Genomic DNA, 16257 nt, shown 5'->3' with positions numbered 1-16257 from the left:
AGGATCAATGATCATTGAAGAATGAACGATGAAGAGTGAACAAGGATCAATGATCATTGAAGAATGAACTATGAAGAGTGAACAAGAATCCATCATCATTGAAGAATGAACGATGAAGAATGAACAAGGATGAATGTTCAATGAAGAATGAACGATGAAGAATGAACAAGGATCAATGATCAATGAAGAATGAACGATGAAGAATGAACAAGGATAAATGATCAATAATGAATGAACGATGATGAATGAACAAGGATCAATGATCAATGAAGCATGAACGATAAAGAATGAACAAGGATCAATGATCATTGAAGAATGAACGATGAAGAATGAACAAGGATGAATGATCAATGAAGAATGAACGAGTAATAATGAACAAGGATCAATGATGAATGTAGAATGAATGATAAAGAATGAACAAGGATCAAAGATCATTGAAGAATGAACGATGAAGAATGAACAAGGATCAACGATCAATGAAGAATGAACGATGAAGAAAGAACAAGGATTAATGATAAATGAACAATGAACGATGAAGAATGAACAAGGATCTATGATCAATGAAGAATCAACGATGAAGAATGAACAAGGATCAATGATCATTGAAGAATCAACGATGAAGAATGAACAAGGATCATTGATCATTGAAGAATCAACGATGAATAATGAACAAGGATCGATGATCAATGAAGAATGAACGATGAAGCATGAACAAGGATCAATCATCATTGAAGAATGAACGATGAAGAATGTACAAGTATGATTGATCATTGAGGAATGAACGATGAAGATTGAACAAGGATCAATGATCATTGAAGAATGAACAATGAAGAATAAACAAGGATGAATGATCAATGAAGAATGAACGAGCAAGAATGAACAAGGATCAAAGATCATTGAAGAATGAACGATTAAGCATGAACAAGGTATAATGATCAATGAAGAATGAACGATGAAGAATGAACAAGGATACTTGATCAATGATCAATGAACGATGAAGAATGAACAAGGATCAATGATCAATGAAGAATAAACGATGAAAAATGAACAAGGATTAATGATCAATGAAGAATGAACGATGAAGAATGAACAAGGATCAATGGTCAGTGAAGAATGAACGATGATGAATGAACAAGGATAAATGATCAATAATGAATGAACGATGAAGAATGAACAAGGATCAATGATCAATGAAGAATGAACGATGAAGAATAAACAAGGATCATTGATCATTGAAGAATGAACGATGAAGAATGAACAAGGATCAATGATCGATGAAGAATGAACGATGAAGCATGAACAAGGATCAATGATCAATAAAGAATGAACGATGAAGAATGAACAAGGATCAATGATCTTTGAAGAATGAAAGATGAAGAATGAACAAGGATCAATGATCTATGAAGAATGAAGGATGAAGAATGAATAAGGATGAATGAACAAAGAAGAATGAATGATGAAGAATGAACAAGGATCAATGATCAATAAAGAATGAACGATGAAGAAAGAACAAGGATTAATGATCAATGAACAATGAACGATGAAGAATGAACAAGGATCAATGATCATTGAAGAATAAACGATGAAGAATGAACAAGGATCATTGATCATAGAAGAATGAATGATGAACAATGAACACGGATCGATGATCGATGAAGAATGAACATGAAGCGTGAACAAGGATCAATGATCAATGAAGAATGAACGATGAAGAATGAACAAGAATCAATGATCTTTGAAGAATGAACGATGAAGAATGAACAAGGCTCAATGATCAATAAAGAATGAAGGATGAAGAATGAACAATGATGAATGATCAAAGAAGAATGAACGATGAAGAATGAACAAGGAAGAATGATCAATGAAGAATGAACGATGAAGAATGAACAACGAGCAATGATCAATGAAGAATGAACGATGAAGAAAGAACAAGGATCAATGATCAATGAACAATGAATGATGAAGAATGAACAAGTATCAATAATCATTGAAGAATGAACGATGAAGAGTGAACAAGGATCAATCATCATTGAAGAATGAACGATGAAGAATGAACAAGGCTGAATGTTCAATGAAGAATGAACGATGAAGAATGAACAAGGATCAATGATCATTGAAGAATGAACAATGAAGAATGAACAAGGATCAATGATCATTGAAGAATGAACGATGAAGAATGAACAAGGATCAATGATCAATGAAGAATGAACAAGGATAAATGATCAATAAAGAATGAAGGATGATGAATGAACAAGGATCAATGATCAATGAAGCAAGAACGATAAAGAATGAACAAGGATCAATGATCAATGAAGAATGAAGGATGAAGAATGAACAACGATGAATGATCAAAGAACAATGAATGATGAAGAATGAACAAGGATCAATGATCAATGAAGAATGAACGATGAAGAATGAACAAGGATACTTGATCAATGATCAATGAACGATGAAGAATGAACAAGGATCAATGATCAATGAAGAGTGAACGATGAAGAATCAACAAGGATCAATGATCAATGAAGAATGAACGATGAAGAAAGAATAAGGATTAATGATCAATGAACAATGAACGATGAAGAATGAACAAGGATCAATGATCATTGAAGAATGAACGATGAAGAATGAACAAGGTTCAATCATCATTAAAGAATTAACGATGAAGAATGAACATTGATGAATGTTCAATGAAGAATGAACGATGAAGAATGAACAAGGATCAATGATCATTGAAGAATGAACGATGAAGAATGAACAAGGATGAATGATCAATGAAGAATGAACGAGCAAGAATGAACAAGGATCAAAGATCATTGAAGAATGAACGATGAAGAATGAACAAGGATCAATGATCAATGAAGAATGAACGATGAAGAATGAACAAGGATCAATGATCAATGAAAAATGAACGATGAAGAATAAACAAGGATCATTGATCATTGAAGAATGAACGATGAAGAATGAACAAGGATCATTGATCGATGAAGAAATGATCTTTGAAGAATGAACGATGAAGAATGATCAAGGATCAATGATCAATGAAGAATGAAGGATGAAGAATGAACAATGATGAATGATCAAAGAAGAATGAACGATGAAGAATGAACAAGGATCATTGATCAATGAACGATGAATGATGAAGAACGAACAAGTATCAATAATCATTGAAGCATGAACGATGAAGAGTGAACAAGGATCAATCATCATTGAAGAATGAACGATGAAGAATGAACAAGGCTGAATGTTCAATGAAGAATGAACAAGGATCAATGATCATTGAAGAATGAACAATGAAGAATGAACAAGGATCAATGATCATTGAAGAATGAACGATGAAGAATGAAAAAGGATCAATGATCAATGAAGAATGAACGATGAAGAATGAACAAGGATAAATGATCAATAATGAATGATGGATGATGAATGAACAAGGATCAATGATCAATGAAGCAAGAACGATAAAGAATGAACAAGGATCAATGATCATTGAAGAATGAACGATGAAGAATGAACAAGGATGAATGATCAATGAAGATTGAATGAGTAATAATGAACAAGGATCAATGATCAATGAAGAATGAATGATGAAGAATGAACAAGGATCAAAGATCATTGAAGAATGAACGATGAAGAATCAACAAGGATCAATGATCAATGAAGAATGAACGATGAAGAAAGAATAAGGATTAATGATCAATGAACAATGAATGATGAAGAATGAACAAGGATCAATGATCATTGAAGAATGAACGATGAAGAATGAACAAGGATCAATAACCATTAAAGAATGAACGATGAAGAATGAAGATGGATGAATGTTCAATGAAGAATGAACGATGAAGAATGAACAAGGATCAATGATCATTGAAGAACGAACGATGAAGGATGAACAAGGATCAATGATCATTGACGAATGAACGATGAAGAATGAACAAGGATCAATGATCAATGAACAATGAACAATGAAGAATGAACAAGGATAAATGATCAATAATGAATGAACGATGAAGAATGAGCAAGGATCAATGATCAATGAAAACTGAACGATGAAGAATGAACAAGGATCAATGATCATTGAAGAATCAACGATGAAGAATGAACAAGGATCATTGATCATTGAAGAATGAACGATGAAGAATGAACACGGATCGATGATCGATGAAGAATGAACATGAAGCATGAACAAGGATCAATGATCAATGAAGAATGAACGATGAAGAATGAACAAGGATCAATGATCTTTGAAGAATGAACGATGAAGAATGATCAAGGATCAATGATCAATGAAGAATGAAGGATGAAGAATGAACAATGATGAATGATCAAAGAAGAATGAACGATGAAGAATGAACAAGGATCAATGATCAATGAAGAATGAATGATGAAGAATGAACAAGGATCAATGATCAATGAAGAATGAACAATGAAGAAAGAACAAGGATCAATGATCAATGAACAATGAACGATGAAGAATTAACAAGGATCAATGATCATTGAAGAATGAACGATGAAGAGTGAACAAGGATTAATGATCATTGAAGAATGAACAAAGAAGAGTGAACAAGGATCAATTATCATTGAAGAATGAACGATGAAGAATGAACAAGGATGAATGTTCACTGAAGAATGAACGATGAAGAATGAACAAGGATCAATGATCATTGAAGAATGAACGATGAAGAATGAACAAGGATCAATGATCATTGAAGAATGAACGATGAAGAATGAACAAGGATCAATGATCAATAATGAATGAACGATGAAGAATGAACAAGGATGAATGATCAATGAAGAATGAACGTGTAAGAATGAACAAGGATCAATAATGAATGTAGAATGAATGATAAAGAATGAACAAGGATCAAAGATCATTGAAGAATGAACGATGAAGAATGAACAAGGATCAATGATGAATGAAGAATGAACGATGAAGAAAGAACAAGGATTAATGATCAATGAACAATGAACGATGAAGAATGAACAAGGATCAATAATCAATGAAGAATGAACGATGAAGAATGAACAAGGATCAATGATCATTGAAGAATCAACGATGAAGAATGAACAAGGATCGATGATCAATGAAGAATGAACGATGAAGCATGAACAAGGATCAATCATCATTGAAGAATGAATGATGAAGAATGTACAAGTATGATTGATCATTGAAGAATGAACGATGAAGATTGAACAAGGATCAATGATCATTGAAGAATGAACAATGAAGAATAAACAAGGATGAATGATCAATGAAGAATGAACGAGCAAGAATGAACAAGGATCAAAGATCATTGAAGAATGAACGATGAAGAATGAACAATGATCAATGATCAATGAAGAATGAACGATGAAGAATGAACATGGATACTTGACCAATGATCAATGAATGATGAAGAATGAACAAGGATCAATGATCAATGAAGAATAAACGAAGAAAAATGAACAAGGATTAATGATCAATGAAGAATGAACGATGAAGAATGAACAAGGATCAATGGTCAGTGAAGAATGAACGATGATGAATGAACAAGGATAAATGATCAATAATGAATGAACGATGAAGAATGAACAAGGATCCATGATCAATGAAGAATGAACGATGAAGAATGAACAAGGATCGATGATCGATGAAGAATGAACGATGAAGCATGAACAAGGATCAATGATCAATAAAGAATGAACGATGAAGAATGAACAAGGATCAATGATCTTTGAAGAATGAACGATGAAGAATGAACAAGGATCAATGATCTATGAAGAATGAAGGATGAAGAATGAATAAGGATGAATAAACAAAGAAGATTGAACGATGAAGAATGAACAAGGATCAATGATCAATAAAGAATGAACGATGAAGAATGAACAAGGATTAATGATCAATGAACAATGAACGATGAAGAATGAACAAGGATCAATGATCATTGAAGAATAAACGATGAAGAATGAACAAGGATTATTGATCATAGAAGAATGAATGATGAAGAATGAACACGGATCGATGATCGATGAAGAATGAACATGAAGCATGAACAAGGATCAATGATCAATGAAGAATGAACGATGAAGAATGAACAAGAATGAATGATCTTTGAAGAATGAACGATGAAGAATGAACAAGGCTCAATGATCAATAAAGAATGAAGGATGAAGAATGAACAATGATGAATGATCAAAGAAGAATGAACGATGAAGAATGAACAACGATCAATGATCAATGAAGAATGAACAACGAGCAATGATCAATGAAGAATGAACAATGAAGAAACAACAAGGGTCAATGATCAATGAACAATGAATGATGAAGAATGAACAAGTATAAATAATCATTGAAGAATGAACCATGAAGAGTGAACAAGGATCAATCATCATTGAAGAATGAACGATGAAGAATGAACAAGGCTGAATGTTCAATGAAGAATGAACGATGAAGAATGAACAAGGATCAATGATCATTGAAGAATGAACAATGAAGAATGAACAAGGATCAATGATCATCGAAGAATGAACGATGAAGAATGAACAAGGATCAATGATCAATAAAGAATGAACGATGAAGAATGAACAAGGATAAATGATAAATAATGAATGAAGGATGATGAATGAACAAGGATCAATGATCAATGAAGCAAGAACGATAAACAGTGAACAAGGATCAATGATCAATAAAGAATGAACGATGAAGAATGAACAAGGATGAATGATCAATGAAGATTGAATGAGTAAGAATGAACAAGGATCAATGATCAATGAAGAATGAATGATGAAGAATGAACAAGGATCAAAGATCATTGAAGAATGAACGATGAAGAATCAACAAGGATCAATGATCAATGAAGAATGAACAAGGATCAATGATAAATGAACAATGAACGATGAAGAATGAACAAGGATCAATCATCATTAAAGAATGAACGATGAAGAATGAACATGGATGAATGTTCAATGAAGAATGAACGATGAAGAATGAACAAGGATCAATGATCATTGAAGAATGAACGATGAAGAATGAACAAGGATCAATGATCATTGACGAATGAACGATGAAGAATGAACAAGGATCAATGATCAATGAAGAATGAACAATGAAGAATGAAGAAGGATAAATGATTAATAATGAATGAACGATGAAGAATGAACAAGGATCGATGATCAATGAAAACTGAACGATGAAGAATGAACAAGGATCAATGATCATTGAAGAATCAACGATGAAGAATGAACAAGGATCATTGATCATTGAAGAATGAACGATGAAGAATGAACATGAAGCATGAACAAGGATCAAAGATCAATGAAGAATGAACGATGAAGAATGAACAAGGATCAATGATCTTTGAAGAATGAACGATGAAGAATGATCAAGGATCAATGATCAATGAAGAATGAAGGATGAAGAATGAACAATGATGAATGATCAAAGAAGAATGAACGATGAAGAATGAACAAGGATCAATGATCAATGAAGAATGAATGATGAAGAATGAACAAGGATCAATGATCAATGAAGAATGAACAATGAAGAAAGAACAAGGATCAATGATCAATGAACAATGAACGATGAAGAATTAACAAGGATCAATGATCATTGAAGAATGAACGATGAAGAGTGAACAAGGATCAATGATCATTGAAGAATGAACAATGAAGAGTGAACAAGGATCAATTATCATTTAAGAATGAACGATGAAGAGTGAACAACGATCAATGATCATTGAAGAATGAACGATGAAGAATGAACAAGGATCAATGATCAATAATGAATGAACGATGATGAATGAACAAGGATCAATGATCAATGAAGCATGAACGATAAAGAATGAACAAGGATCAATGATCATTGAAGAATGAACGATGAAGATTGAACAAGGATCAATGATCAATGAAGAATGAACGAGTAAGAATGAACAAGGATCAATGATGAATGTAGAATGAATGATAAAGAATGAACAAGGATCAAAGATCATTGAAGAATGAACGATGAAGAATGAACAAGGATCAATGATCAATGAAGAATGAACGATGAAGAAAGAACAAGGATTAATGATCAATGAACAATGAACGATGAAGAATGAACAAGGATCAATGATCAATAATGAATGAACGATGAAGAATGAACAAGGATCAATGATCAATGAAAACTGAACGATGAAGAATGAACAAGGATCAATGATCATTGAAGAATCAACGATGAAGAATGAACAAGGATCATTGATCATTGAAGAATGAACGATGAAGAATGAACACAGATCGATGATCGATGAACAATGAACATGAAGCATGAACAAGGATCAATGATCAATGAAGAATGAACGATGAAGAATGAACAAGGATCAATGATCTTTGAAGAATGAACGATGAAGAATGATCAAGGATCAATGATCAATGAAGAATGAAGGATGAAGAATGAACATGAAGCATGAACAAGGATCAAAGATCAATGAAGAATGAACGATGAAGAATGAACAAGGATCAATGATCTTTGAAGAATGAACGATGAAGAATGATCAAGGATCAATGATCAATGAAGAATGAAGGATGAAGAATGAACAATGATGAATGATCAAAGAAGAATGAACGATGAAGAATGAACAAGGATCAATGATCAATGAAGAATGAATGATGAAGAATGAACAAGGATCAATGATCAATGAAGAATGAACAATGAAGAAAGAACAAGGATCAATGATCAATGAACAATGAACGATGAAGAATTAACAAGGATCAATGATGATTGAAGAATGAACGATGAAGAGTGAACAAGGATCAATGATCATTGAAGAATGAACAAAGAAGAGTGAACAAGGATCAATTATCATTGAAGAATGAACGATGAAGAATGAACAAGGATGAATGTTCACTAAAGAATGAACGATGAAGAATGAACAAGGATCAATGATCATTGAAGAATGAACGATGAAGAATGAAGAAGGATCAATGATCATTGAAGAATGAACGATGAAGAATGAACAAGGATCAATGATCAATAATGAATGAACGATGATGAATGAACAAGGATCAATGATCAATGAAGCATGAACGATAAAGAATGAACAAGGATCAATGATCATTGAAGAATGAACGATGAAGAATGAACAAGGATGAATGATCAATGAAGAATGAACGAGTAAGAATGAACAAGGATCAATAATGAATGTAGAATGAATGATAAAGAATGAACAAGGATCAAAGATCATTGAAGAATGAACGATGAAGAATGAACAAGGATCAATGATCAATGAAGAATGAACGATGAAGAAAGAACAAGGATTAATGATCTATGAACAATGAACGATGAAGAATGAACAAGGATCAATAATCAATGAAGAATGAACGATGAAGAATGAACAAGGATCAATGATCATTGAAGAATCAACGATGAAGAATGAACAAGGATTGATGATCAATGAAGAATGAACGATGAAGCATGAACAAGGATCAATCATCATTGAAGAATGAATGATGAAGAATGTACAAGTATGATTGATCATTGAAGAATGAACGATGAAGATTGAACAAGGATCAATGATCATTGAAGAATGAACAATGAAGAATAAACAAGGATGAATGATCAATGAAGAATGAACGAGCAAGAATGAACAAGGATCAAAGATCATTGAAGAATGAACGATGAAGAATGAACAACGATCAATGATCAATGAAGAATGAACGATGAAGAATGAACATGGATACTTGATCAATGATCAATGAATGATGAAGAATGAACAAGGATCAATGATCAATGAAGAATAAACGAAGAAAAATGAACAAGGATTAATGATGAATGAAGAATGAACGATGAAGAATGAACAAGGATCAATGGTCAGTGAAGAATGAACGATGATGAATGAACAAGGATAAATAATCAATAATGAATGAACGATGAAGAATGAACAAGGATCCATGATCAATGAAGAATGAACGATGAAGAATGAACAAGGATCGATGATCGATGAAGAATGAACGATGAAGCATGAACAAGGATCAATGATCAATAAAGAATGAACGATGAAGAATGAACAAGGATCAATGATCTTTGAAGAATGAACGATGAAGAATGAACAAGGATCAATGATCTATGAAGAATGAAGGATGAAGAATGAATAAGGATAAATAAACAAAGAAGATTGAACGATGAAGAATGAACAAGGATCAATGATCAATAAAGAATGAACGATGAAGAATGAACAAGGATTAATGATCAATGAACAATGAACGATGAAGAATGAACAAGGATCAATGATCATTGAAGAATAAACGATGAAGAATGAACAAGGATTATTGATCATAGAAGAATGAATGATGAAGAATGAACACGGATCGATGATCAATGAAGAATGAACATGAAGCGTGAACAAGGATCAATGATCAATGAAGAATGAACGATGAAGAATGAACAAGAATGAATGATCTTTGAAGAATGAACGATGAAGAATGAACAAGGCTCAATGATCAATAAAGAATGAAGGATGAAGAATGAACAATGATGAATGATCAAAGAAGAATGAACGATGAAGAATGAACAACGATCAATGATCAATGAAGAATGAACAACGAGCAATGATCAATGAATGATGAAGAATGAACAAGTATAAATAATCATTGAAGAATGAACGATGAAGAGTGAACAAGGATCAATCATCATTGAAGAATGAACGATGAAGAATGAACAAGGCTGAATGTTCAATGAAGAATGAACGATGAAGAATGAACAAGGATCAATGATCATTGAAGAATGAACAATGAAGAATGAACAATGAAGAATGAACAAGGATCAATGATCAATGAAGAATGAACGATGAAGAATGAACAAGGATAAATGATAAATAATGAATGAAGGATGATAAATGAACAAGGATCAATGATCAATGAAGCAAGAACGATAAACAATGAACAAGGATCAATGATCATTGAAGAATGAACGATGAAGAATGAACAAGGATGAATGATCAATGAAGATTGAATGAGTAAGAATGAACAAGGATCAATGATCAATGAAGAATGAATGATGAAGAATGAACAAGGATCAAAGATCATTGAAGAATGAACGATGAAGAATCAACAAGGATCAATGATCAATGAAGAATGAACAATGAAGAATGAACAAGGATCAATGATCAATGAACAATGAACGATAAAGAATGAACAAGGATCAATCATCATTAAAGAATGAACGATGAAGAATGAACATGGATGAATGTTCAATGAAGAATGAACGATGAAGAATGAACAAGGATCAATGATCATTGAAGAATGAACGATGAAGAATGAACAAGGATCAATGATCATTGACGAATGAACGATGAAGAATGAACAAGGATCAATGATCAATGAAGAATGAACAATGAAGAATGAAGAAGGATAAATGATCAATAATGAATGAACGATGAAGAATGAACAAGGATCGATGATCAATGAAAACTGAACGATGAAGAATGAACAAGGATCAATGATCATTGAAGAATCAACGATGAAGAATGAACAAGGATCATTGATCATTGAAGAATGAACGATGAAGAATGAACATGAAGCATGAACAAGGATCAAAGATCAAAGAAGAATGAACGATGAAGAATGAACAAGGATCAATGATCTTTGAAGAATGAACGATGAAGAATGATCAAGGATCAATGATCAATGAAGAATGAAGGATGAAGAATGAACAATGATGAATGATCAAAGAAGAATGAACGATGAAGAATGAACAAGGATCAATGATCAATGAAGAATGAATGATGAAGAATGAACAAGGATCAATGATTAATGAAGAATGAACAATGAAGAAAGAACAAGGATCAATGATCAATGAACAATGAACGATGAAGAATTAACAAGGATCAATGATCATTGAAGAATGAACGATGAAGAGTGAACAAGGATCAATGATCATTGAAGAATGAACAATGAAGAGTGAACAAGGATCAATTATCATTGAAGAATGAACGATGAAGAGTGAACAAGGATCAATGATCATTGAAGAATGAACGATGAAGAATGAACAAGGATCAATGATCAATAATGATGAACGATGATGAATGAACAAGGATCAATGATCAATGAAGCATGAACGATAAAGAATGAACAAGGATCAATGATCATTGAAGAATGAACGATGAAGAATGAACAAGGATGAATGATCAATGAAGAATGAACGAGTAAGAATGAACAAGGATCAATGATGAATGTAGAATGAATGATAAAGAATGAACAAGGATCAAAGATCATTGAAGAATGAACGATGAAGAATGAAAAAGGATCAATGATCAATGAAGAATGAACGATGAAGAAAGAACAAGGATTAATGATCAATGAACAATGAACGATGAAGAATGAACAAGGATCAATGATCAATGAAGAATGAACGATGAAGAATGAACAAGGATCAATGATCATTGAAGAATCAACGATGAAGAATGAACAAGGATCATTGATCATTGAAGAATCAACGATAAAGAATGAACAAGGATCGATGATCAATGAAGAATGAACGATGAAGCATGAACAAGGATCAATCATCATTGAAGAATGAATGATGAAGAATGTACAAGTATGATTGATCATTGAAGAATAAACGATGAAGATTGAACAAGGATCAATGATCATTGAAGAATGAACAATGAAGAATAAATAAGGATGAATGATCAATGAAGAATGAACGAGCAAGAATGAACAAGGATCAAAGATCATTGAAGAATGAACGATGAAGAATGAACAACGATCAATGATCAATGAAGAATGAACGATGAAGAATGAACATGGATTCTTGATCAATGATCAATGAATGATGAAGAATGAACAAGGATCAATGATCAATGAAGAATAAACAATGAAAAATGAACAAGGATTAATGATCAATGAAGAATGAACGATGAAGAATGAACAAGGATCAATGGTCAGTGAAGAATGAACGATGATGAATGAACAAGGATAAATGATCAATAATGAATGAACGATGAAGAATGAACAAGGATCCATGATCAATGAAGAATGAACGATGAAGAATAAACAAGGATCATTGATCATTGAAGAATGAACGATGAAGAATGAACAAGGATCGATGATCGATGAAGAATGAACGATGAAGCATGAACAAGGATCAATGATCAATAAAGAATGAACGATGAAGAATGAACAAGGATCAATGATCTTTGAAGAATGAACGATGAAGAATGAACAAGGATCAATGATCTATGAAGAATGAAGGATGAAGAATGAATAAGGATGAATGAACAAAGAAGATTGAACGATGAAGAATGAACAAGGATCAATGATCAATAAAGAATGAACGATGAAGAATGAACAAGGATTAATGATCAATGAACAATGAACGATGAAGAATGAACAAGGATCAATGATCATTGAAGAATAAACGATGAAGAATGAACAAGGATCATTGATCATAGAAGAATGAATGCTGAAGAATGAACACGGATCGATGATCGATGAAGAATGAACATGAAGCGTGAACAAGGATCAATGATCAATGAAGAATGAACGATGAAGAATGAACAAGAATGAATGATCTTTGAAGAATTGATGCATGTACGGGGTGGAATGATCCAAGAACCTCCTCAATGCCTTCAAGAATATGGCCAAGAACACTATGAATGTACACAAAGAACAACAAACCTTCTGTTTTGTGCGAAAACAGAAGGGTGACTAGAACAATCCGTGGGGATGGTTCTATGTCGTGGATAGAAACAAATTGGTCTTCACTCAACCAATTGGCCTCTTCCTCACACTAAGATTAAGATTCACTCTCCTAACCCTCGTGGAACAAACTGAATGACTCTTTGCTTCACTCACAAAGAACACACTCAGAGATGTAATTGAAACAACAATTACTTTGAAGAAAATCTGTATTAATCAAAACTTAAACTAAGTTTATGTTACAATGATCATGTCCTTTTATAGAGGATTATTAACGGCTAGTTTTAGTAGGCTAACAAACAAAACTAACTCAAAGCCTAAAATTAAAACACGTGTACAATTAAGAAAAACAAAACAACCAAACAGAATGCTAACTAAAACTTCCAGCCTGCTCCTGTCTGACAGGGGACCTTCAGGTCCCTTTCTTGGTGTCTTGCTGTCATCGTTGGGAGGCACTTGAGGGCTTGATGGAAAGGTCCATGTATAGAGATTCCGAAACTGCCCTTAGTGTACCTTGGGATGCTCAGGTTGACTCTGTGGAAGGACCTCAAGGTCAGCTGCTCAGTGGATGATGGCTGGCAGCTTGATTGCCCTTTGAATCAGCCATTATCAAACGTCAGGCGAACAAGCGACCTTGGAGCTGGTCTTGTGGCTTCTGTGAGGGTCCGTTGTGATGCCTCTGAGTCTTGGTGTAATCTTCCATGTCTAGAGATGCCATTCCTTGGATCTCCATGCTCATGCATGCACAAAACTAGACGTTCTAATGCTCGAAAGGTAGGCTGGCAGGCAATGTGATGTTTTGTTGATTCTGCTGTTTGTAGACTTGGGAACTGGTTCATGTTCCTGTTTTGCTTGATGGCTGTTAGGAGACTTCCTTGTGTTCCTTCTTGTCTTTGTCTTAATTCCATGTTTATGCTTAGTCTATTTTGATGATCATCCTCTTTATTTTCCAAGCACTTCATAGGTTCAATGGGTTGAGTAAGCACAATGATGCAATTATGCTGTTCTTCTTTTGACTTGGATTGTGGGCTACCTATAATTGCATCAATCCCTCCTTCTTTAAACAGAATTGTCCTCAATTCTGCGTTACCCTTATGCTTATTGTGGTCATCCACGTTGAACGTTTCCAAAATTCCGTTGAACTTCAGAAGATTCTCAGCTATAATGTTGTTCTGCTGCTTATTGTGCTTGCTAACACTTGCTGCTTTGGCTTTGTTTTGTTCTTCTTGTTGTAAGGTTCCTACAGCTTGCTGTATCTCATCTGTATGGTACCTACAACAAACAGCAAAGTCAGCAATTGTATCTTCTATGAAACAAAAACCATTCATCTCACAGCATGTACATAAAGCTTGCAAGTGCAGTTTGTTTAATTCAACATTATCAACATGTATAGTTTTAATCAGTTCAGTGTCTCGTGCTTCATCTTGTACTGAATTCAATGTGTTGGTTTGTTGTTTCACTTGTTCCTCACTAATCTCTGTGGTGAAGCTTTTATTCACAAGACAGCTCGTTTCCTTATTGTTCATGAAGTGAAAATCATTTTCATTACAGTATGCATATGGATTTTTCAAAGACACTTTATTTATCTCAATATCATCAACATTCGTAGGCTTAGTCAATTCAAGGTCTACTGGTGCATCCTCTATTGCTTTCAATTTTTTGTTTTGCTGTTGGTCTTGTTTCTCATTAGTTTTTCTTATGACCAAATGCCTAGATCCTCTCCTAATCTGAACTTCCTCATACCCGTCACGTTTGGTCAGCACATATCTTGTTTTGTTTTGTTTTGTAGGAGTAGTCATGGTCGTGCATGGAGGTAGGGGTGTAAGATTTGTTAATCTTCCCTCATTTAGAACAAGGTTGGTCACTGCACATGTGAGTTGTGTAATGGCAAGAGCCATCTTATTCAATCTCTCCTCAGTATGCATCTTGTCCTCAATACCACAATATATCAGGAACAAAGATGAATACACAATGATACAGCACAAAAGGAGTTACTGTCTACTGCCAGCAGCAAGAGGGAAAGCACCCAGAAACTTAGAGTTTGGATTTTTTTGAAATTTTTACACGAAAATCTCTTGATTAGAATCAATTTTAGTCAAACATACAGAAAGAAGAACAAAATTTCTCACAAAAGTGATCAATGCACATGAATTTCTGGGCAACAAAAGGAATTCTGACCCTAACTTGGTTTTCTGTTTTTAATTGTGATTGTGCTATGAAAAACCAAGAATGTGATATCATGGATTACAAATTTCGCACATGAATTCAATGATTAGCCTAATGATATTAATTGTTTCAGACAATTAACGCAACAACAAGTGCAAACCTTAAAATTTCAGAACAAAGATAAATCCACAAATACCAAACCCTAATTTTTCAGAATAAATTTCGCAAATCAGATTGTTATGATCAATGTTTGAAAGAAAAACGTAATACTCAATGATTCACAACAAATTCAATCCAATTCCCATCAGAAATCACGTTCACAACAATCAAGGAATCAAATTAGAAGAATCAAAATCGCGTATACCAGTTTTCTCAGCGAAGACTTTGGTTCGAATGTTTAAATCGCAATTGTCATCAAATTTCAATGAGTATGCATTCGGGACA

Source organism: Amaranthus tricolor, chromosome 12 (assembly GCF_026212465.1).
Source record: "Amaranthus tricolor cultivar Red isolate AtriRed21 chromosome 12, ASM2621246v1, whole genome shotgun sequence".
NCBI lineage: Eukaryota > Viridiplantae > Streptophyta > Magnoliopsida > Caryophyllales > Amaranthaceae > Amaranthus > Amaranthus tricolor.
This window is presented reverse-complemented; position numbering follows the sequence as displayed.